At 40.1% G+C, this 8927-nt stretch overlaps 1 pseudogene; it reads right to left on the reverse strand.

The window, feature by feature from the left end:
* LOC127690963 (14-3-3 protein zeta/delta-like) lies at nucleotides 1-1905 on the reverse strand (annotated as a pseudogene).
* Between the last annotated feature and the right edge of the window lie 7022 nt (nucleotides 1906-8927).

The following is an 8927-nucleotide window of genomic DNA, read 5'->3' on the forward strand; positions in this document are numbered from 1 at the left end:
TTAATTTTCTCCTCCTTCTCCTTCTGCTTTGTCTCCTTGGGTATGCAATGTTCACAAAGTCAAGCTGTCTCTCAGTAACTGCATTATTAGCATGCTGTCTTTGTAGGACTCTTCACTTAATGTATCAAGTTCAGCAATGGCTTCATCAAAGCTGTTTTTCAAGAGAGCAGGCTTTCTCTGGGGAGTTCAGGATCTCATAGTAGAACACAGAGAAGTTGAGGGCCAGACCTAGTTTGATGGGATGTGTTGACTGCATCTCCTTTTTGCTGATTTCAAATGCTTCTTCGTATGCTTGCTGTGACTGGTCTACATTTCCTTTCTTGTCATCACCAGCATCAACCTCGGCCAAGGAACCGTAGTAGTCACCCTTCATTTTCTTTTTTCTTTTTTCTTTCTTTCTTTCTTTCTTTCTTTCTTTCTTTCTTTCTTTCTTTCTTTCTTTCTTTCTTTCTTTCTTTCTTTCTTTCTTTCTTTCTTTCTTTCTTTCTTTTTTTTGAAATCTCAGGGTTGTTTTGATCTGCATTTCCCTAATGACTAATGATGCTGAGCACTTTTTTTTATTCGATATAATTTTTTATTTACATTTCAAATGATTTTCCCTTTTCTAACCCCCCACTCCCCGAAAGTCCCGTAAGCCCCCTTCTCTTCCCCTGTCCTCCCACCCACCCCTTCCCACTTCCCCGTTTTGGTTTTGCCGAATACTGCTTCACTGAGTCTTTCCAGAACCAGGGGCCACTCCTCCTTTCTTCTTGTACCTCATTTGATGTGTGGATTATGTTTTGGGTATTTCAGTTTTCTAGGTTAATATCCACTTATTAGTGAGTGCATACCATGATTCACCTTTTGAGTCTGGGTTACCTCACTTAGAATGATGTTCTCTAACTCCATCCATTTGCCTAAGAATTTCATGAATTCATTGTTTCTAATGGCTGAATAGTACTCCATTGTGTAGATATACCACATTTTTTGCATCCACTCTTCTGTTGAGGGATACCTGGGTTCTTTCCAGCATCTGGCAATTATAAATAGGGCTGCTATGAACATAGTAGAGCATGTATCCTTATTACATGGTGGGGAATCCTCTGGGTATATGCCCAGGAGTGGTATAGCAGGATCTTCTGGAAGTGAGGTGCTCAGTTTTCGGAGGAACCGCCAGACTGATTTCCAGAGTGGTTGTACCAATTTGCAACCCCACCAGCAGTGGAGGAGTGTTCCTCTTTCTCCACACCCTCTCCAACACCTGCTGTCTCCTGAATTTTTAATCTTAGCCATTCTGACTGGTGTAAGGTGAAATCTCAGGGTTGTTTTGATTTGCATTCCCCTAATGACTAATGAAGCATTTTTTTGCAAAAATCCATGAAATTGAGCATTTTTTAAGATGCTTCTCCACCATCCGAAGTTCTTCAGGTGAGAATTCTTTGTTTAACTCTGTACCCCATTTTTTAATAAGGTTGTTTGGTTTTCTGGAGTCTAACTTCTTGAGTTCTTTATATATATTGGATATTAGCCCTCTGTCTGATGTAGGATTGGTAAAGATCACCCTTCATTTTCAAATAAAAGATTTTGCTTTCTGATGTGAAGCATTGGGGATCAAGAACTTTTCCAAAAGAGACAGTGCCTCGTTGCAGATGTCTCGCCGCACAGTCTTGATCTTCCCTCTGTATTCTCGAGCCATCTGCTACTTTTTCTCAGCACCTTCAGTCTTCTGCTCAGTACTTGAGACAACCCTCCAAGATGACCTGCCGGCTCCTACAACGTTTTTATAGGCAACAGAGAGAAGGCTCCTCTCCTCGTTCGACAGCTCTGCTCCTTGCTCAGTGACAGACTTCATGCAGGCTGCCTGTCATCATACTGCTCTACCTGCTTGGCCACCTTGGCCTTCTGCACCAGCTCATTTTTATCCATAACTGGATAGTCTGTGTTCAGAATGGGTGGCGGCACACAAACCAGGCTCGGCGGTCTCTGGACAGCAGTGGTGGTGGCGGTGGTGTTGAGTCTGAGACTCAACCAGTCTCTGATCTGGTTGCTCACAGGCTGCAGCTGCTGCCTTTCATCTCTTAACAAAAGGGGTTCTTTTTGCAGCAGAGATCATTACAGAAAGTCACATCTATCAAAATACAGGGAATAACTGTCTCTGGGATGTATAGCCATAATTGATATATCTACAATACAACCCCTACACCCAAGGCTCAGGATACATTGCAAAGGGAAGGCAGAAAGATATTTGGAGCCAGAGATATGATATGATAGAGAAGCCCCATACCCATGAAACCTGAAGAATATGGCTGCTTAAATAAAATCTGCATAATGATAAGACCAATTGACATGCCAATGTAGATGGGAAATAATCATGAGGTCCCATCCCTAGATAAAGGACTACAGGCAAGTAAAGGCTGCTAAAATGGGGAGAATATCTCCCTGAAAAATAATCACCAATGACCTGTTCTAAAAATACACATACATGGAATACTAAGACTCAGCCGGTTGTGTTTATATATTTATCTATGTAGTTATATGTGTAAAACCATAATTAGAGAATAAGAGGCCATGAATTTGAAAGGGAGTGGTTAGGGAGACATGAGAGAAGTTGAAGGGAAGAGGGAGAAACAACAAAATTGTTTACAATTATAAATAATTTAATTTAATTTAATTACATTTAAAAATACAATGATATTTTCACACAACAACAATAACAACAACAACCCCAAGACATATGACAAATGTTAGTGAGCATGCAAGGAAAGGAATATTCTTACTCAATGCTGTTAGGAGTATAAACTAATACACTATTACAGAAATCAGTGAGGGAGTTTCTCACAAAACTAAAAGTAGGGATACCCTATAGCCCAGCTATAGGTATTTAGGCAAGGACTGCATATCCTGCCATAGAGATACCTGCACACGTACATTATTCACAATAGCAAAAAGGAAAAGAAAAAAGCAACCAATATTGCAGATGCACATTAAAAGATAAATGGATAGTAAAAATGCTGTGTATATGCACCATAGAATTTTCGTTGACCGTAAATGAAATTTGGAAGAATATGGATGGGTTTGGAAAGCATTGTTTTAAACCAGGTAGCCTGGAGTCAGAAAAGTAAAAACATGTTCCCGTTCTTTTGCTTCCTGATTTTTAATGTTTATATGTGTGTATTTGAATGTGAGAGTGGATATAGGCTAGGAAACTCTTACCCAGGAAACTGGGTAAGAGACTATGAGAGGAAGAAAAAAGGAATTGAAAAAGGAGAGGTGGGGGGCAAGGTAAAAAGAAACAAGGCCATTAGAAGCCGGAGGGAACAGGAGGTGAAAATGGGGTGGGGAGCAGGGTGTCAGTGCCATGGTGAGGATGGTCATGTCTTGGGGTAAAAGAATTTACCAAACCAACATTAATTAAACATTTTAATAAAGAATAGACACCATGAACAGAAACTTAGAGGGCTAAACCTTAGAGAAGCAGGAAGGGGTTTAACACCCCCTCTTCCCCCAGGAAGGGAATAGTGTCCTTTTATAGTAGATGAGAAAAGTTATCTGACCTGTCCTGGGTTATTTGAGTGAATGAAGTTATTTTTTAAATAGGGTTAAGGAGAACAGATCAGGTCAGGTGTGATGTTACACACCTTCAATTTAATCCCAGCACTCAGGAGAGACAAACAGGTGGATCTCTTGAATGGGTGAGTTAAAGGCAAGTCTAGTCTACATAGTGTATCTAAGACAACCAGAGCCACATGCTAAGGCTCTGTATCAAAAGGGAGGAGGAGGAGGAGGAGGTGGCGGCAACTCTTCAACCATCTTTAGGTAGTTTTGTAACGATATTTGTCTTCCCCAATGTTGGCCATATTGGTTGAGGCAGCAGGGCAACTAGGAATTAGTTTCTAAGCTTTTGCATAAAGCATCACAAGTCACTGGGTCAGGCTCCAAGCCATTAGAGAATGGGAAGCATGCTCTTCATTTATTTTTACCCTTTTCCTTTTTGAGGTTTCTTCAGGGATGAGAATAACAAAAATGTTTAAAAAATATTGTAAAAGAAAGTAATCAGAAAAAAGAATTAGTACCAACCCTTAACACCCCAGAACTTTATTTTTCTGTTATATGTTTATTTATATTGATTGGGTTATGGGCTCATGAGCCAAGGGTTCCCGCAGCGCTGGTTCTTTTCCACTAGTGCCCATAGTGTTCATTTCTGGGTGGAGTGCTCTGGTGTTTTCAATGAAACTGGTACCTTTCTCCTCAGCTTCATTTTTTAATGATCATTTTTATTCACCAATTTTCATGAAACCCTTTTTGGTGTTAATGCTTAGCTTGCTCAATTAATTCTCTTGTCAAGAATTTTCTCCTTAACTTGCTTATTTGGAACAATGTCAATGGCACATTGGTGACGTAGTAGAACCTAGTTTTTCCAGGGTAACATTAGTGCAGTGTTCCTCATTGAACAGTGCTTACTCCCTTGATGTCGAAATATATCACCCTTTAAATAGGTTCAGATATTTAAACAACACCACAGTTTTCTTTTTATCTCCAAATTATTTTGGAATTTCACATTGTGCACCCCAACAACACACCCTTCCTATTCCTCCAAGATCTACTGCTCGTGTGATCTTCCAGCCTAGAAGAAGAAGGAGGAAGAAGAGGAAGAGGAGGAGGAGCAGGAGAAAAAGAGGAGGAGGGCCAAGAGGAGAAGGAAGAGAAGAAGAGGTAGAAGGAGGAAGAAGAAGTGAAGAGGAAGAAGAAGAAGAAGAAGAAGAAGAAGAAGAAGAAGAAGAAGAAGAAGAAGAAGAAGAAGAAGAAGAAGAAGAAGAAGAAGAAGAAAGAAGAAGAAAGAAGAAGAAAGAAGAAGAAGAAAGAAAACCAAGTTCAATTTTGTGTTGCCCATATTTTCACTGGAGCATAGTCAAACTCCCAATGGTCAACCTATTAAAGAAAACTGAGTCCTTCTTCCCCCACATCCCCACCAGAAGTCATCAGCTGTGGAGAGCTACATATCAGCATTCTTATCACAATGCTTAACAGTTCTCTTTAAAGACATTAATGACAATCTGTTTAGACTGTTACTTTCTTTAGGAGACAGGGTCGGTAGGAGTAGTGGTTGTTACAGAAGACTTCTATGTCCCAATTTCTCAACTGTGAGTCTGTTGTCATCCATACTACTGCAAATATAGCTCCCTTGCTCTTTAGAGGGAGTAAGAGTACTGATGATGGACCTGCACTTGGTTTCTGGTGACAGCATAAACTGACATCCACATGGATTCAAACTTCATAATATATCATGGACTTCAGCATGGTCTTTGGTCTCAGTATGGACCACTGGCATCAATGTGACCCTCTGCTACAGCCTGAGCCACAGATACCATCATAACTCTCGATGGCAGCATAGACTACGGACATCCTTGTGGCTTGAGGTGGTAACATGGCCTACTGACATCAACATGGTCTTGGCCACAACTCTACATTTTTTATCTACCAAGAAATGTCCGCCATCTTTTTCTCCTTTTCCTTCTGTATTTATTTTGGCAAATTCCTGGAAGATGGCGATTCTGTCTGAAAAGCCATGAGAACTTCTTGTTCATATCTAACTGAAACTTAGTACTCTTTTCTTGATCTTCCCTACTTCTCCCTTGTCTTAATACCATGAAGCCTTTGGTAACTCTCTGCTTCTATGCCTCATTTTCATTAGATTTCACATGTGAATGGAACTAAGCAGTACTTACCTTTTTGTGCCTGGACTGCTTCCCTCTAAGATAATGATTTCTGTTCCCATTATTGTTATTGGAATTGGAGCATTGAAGATTTGCTTACTGAAAGGGTCTCACTATGGTTTCGAACTTGCTATATAGTTCCAAGCTGACTTCGAACTTACAGAGCTCCTCCTGCCCTTCGACTGCTGGGATTAAAGGCATGCACCACCTTGTCTGACTTAGGCTTGTTTTTATGAGACCAAGAGAATGCAGCTTGGTGTTCCTCTGTGTTGATGTATTTCATTTTTACTAGAAGGGAAAGCTTTGCTCACCAACTACTATTTGTTTCACTGCTTCTTAGCGGGTGACACCTTAATGGAGTACAACTGGAAGTCTACTAGAATTGTGTGCCATGTCCCATAGCGTCTCCTTTTCCATAACTCTAGACAATCTGCTAAAATTAATACATCAAAAGCAAGTACACTAAATTTTATGTAAGTGTTGAAAAAAGAGTGCCCTTCAGGGGAAATGAGGAAGCCCCTGAGACCACCTGGGGAGGGAAGAGGGGTGGTTGTAGTAATTCCTGAGAGGAAGCATACTCTTAAGAGAAGGTCACATGTTAAACATCTCAGCAAAAGTCCTAGGGAACAAGTCTCTGGAGTCTTCAGAAGTGAAGTGAGGTGAACACAGAGATGTATCTATTCCCCTTTGTGAGTTTTCCTCACAGAGCTATTGAGGAGATGCTTGATGCTGAGATTAAGGTGAGGCTCCACTGTGCTTGTTGCTTTCTCCAGTACAGTTCTACAGTACATTCCTTTTATCTAGGACAGCTACCTTGTATCTAAGAGAAGTGTGAGTGTCCAGAGTATAACCAGCTCAGGGAGATACTGGGTGCCTTTTACTTTATAAATCTAATGATTTGGTGTTTCTCAGGAGAGAGTAAAGGAGGTGGGGAAGGATAGCTCAGTGTAAAAGTTCCAAATGTGGAAAAATCACACACTCTTACTTCCAACATGCAAGATGTGAGAGCAGGAAGCTCACTGTGACTGCAAGTTCTGGGCCAGAAGGGGATGTGTAGAGACCCTTTCTCAAAAGCAAGCAAGCAAGCAAGCAAGCAAGCAAGCAAGCAAGCAAGCAAGCAAGCAGGCAAGCAAGCAAGCAAGCAAGCAACTAGACAAAGCCCTCAAACTTTCAACTGTGAATTCAGGACAAATATTCATGAGCTGAAAAATTTTGGACTCTTCCCGTGTCACAATTGTGAAATGAATAGTGAGTACAGGCAGTTATCCTTAAAATATGTTATTATTGTGATTCTTATAGCATCATTCTGAAGCAATCTCATTTCCTAGGAGTTGTCCACTGGAATATTCCCTTCCCCAGGCTACCTGGAAAGACAATGTGCTGAGTGAGCATCCTGGGAAGAAGGATTTTTAATCAAGCTGTCACACGTGCACTGGTAGGGTTTGTAACTGGTTTACTTTCTTTTACTGAAACAGAATGTATAAGGAAGCTGATTCCCTAGGAGTATAGATGGAAAATTGATTACAAACTCCAAACGCATTAGAAACAGCATGAAGTGTTAGAAATTTCACTCTACTAACCTATACCTGAAAACCTAGCCGCTGGGGTAGAGGTTAACTACTGAGTTGTCATTTACACCTACTGGGAGAGAGAAAATCAGTTTCCTCTAACAGAGTGACATTGGGTGTATCAACCTCCAATCAGGCCTTATATTCAGGAATGGTTGACCAACATATAGTAGACTCCACAGTATTTTTTTTTTTTTGTGTGTGTGTGTGCTTTTATTTGTTTAGAGTTTGGAGTTTTCTTTTTAAGTGTAGTTTTATTTTGTGTTCTTGGTTTTGGGACGTTTGTTTTTTGTAAAGTTGGGTGGATGTGGAGTGCTGGATGATCTGGAAGGACTTGGGAGAGAGGAAGAATGTGGTCAAAATATATTTAAGTTTAAACTTTGTTTTAAATAAACATACAATATAATAAAAAGTAACTTCAGAACTTCTAGAAAATGGGATTATGGGAATTTATTGAGCCAGTCTATTCCATTCATATGAAAATTGATTACTCTTTTTTAGTTAAGCATTCAACCTTTGACATTCTATTACCTATCTACATTTCCTCAAAGGCTTCTGGAAAAAAATAATGTTGCTGTTGATAAACCTCTTATAGGGCACAGAAGTAGGAAGAATAAATTGCATTGTGCTGTCAGTGCATGTGGGACATGTCCTTGCATTATTCACATTAAACAGGCATGCTCTGTTTCTCAGAACAAAAATTAGGACCCTCAGATCTCATGATCCTAGTTCTTTGTTTAACAATATGTAAGCCCTTCATCTCTCATCTGTAGGCGAGAAAGGGATTGATTCGTTTTACAAATAAATAGCTGTAATTCACTTACTGAGTTGCTTCAAGGAAGATGGCAAAACATGTCTTTTGCAGTGACTATTTATTAGAAAAGTGGACATTGAACCCTGGATGCTAAACCTTTCCATGTTTCCTTGAAAATTATGAATAAGGGCTAGAGTGACTGCTCAGTCATTAAGAACAGTGGTGGTTCTTCCGGAGGTCCTGGTTTGAGTTCCAGCACCCATTTACACTTCACAATCATCTGTTTCAGGCATCCAGTGCCCCCTTCTGGCCTCATGCACACAGGTGGGGCACAGACATACATGAAAGCAAAATGCTTGTACACATAAAATTACATAATAATAATTATGATGATGGTGATGGTGGGGTGATGATGATGATGATAATAATATAAAACAAGCACAAACACAAGAGACTTGAAGTTGTGTAGCCCAAATCTTTGTTCTCAGGGATCACAAATGATTGATCCTTCCTTTGAATCTGTGTTGTTTGCTACCTTGGAAACTTCTTTTTTTCTTAAATTTCTGGTGGCCTCCAATAACCAAAATAAGAGATCTAAAATTGACAAATGTCTCAACACATATAAACTATTGTTTTCAAACTCTGTCTTAAAGGACATATTTTAATTATTTTTAAACTTATGTGTATGTGGCAAGAGGAGAGGCAGGTATACGAGTGTAGGTGCCTGTGGATGCCAGAGACACTTAATACCTCTGGAACTAAACTTCCAGGGACTTGTGAGACCTGGGCTCTGAGAACTGAACTCAGGTCCTCTGAAGAGCAGTATGTGCTCCTCACCACTGTGCGCTTCTCAAGCCCCCTCAAGACTTTTCATCAGCTTATTAAATATTAACGTACTGTAAAACTATGATT

Source organism: Apodemus sylvaticus, chromosome 8, assembly GCF_947179515.1.
Source record: "Apodemus sylvaticus chromosome 8, mApoSyl1.1, whole genome shotgun sequence".
Lineage (NCBI taxonomy): Eukaryota > Metazoa > Chordata > Mammalia > Rodentia > Muridae > Apodemus > Apodemus sylvaticus.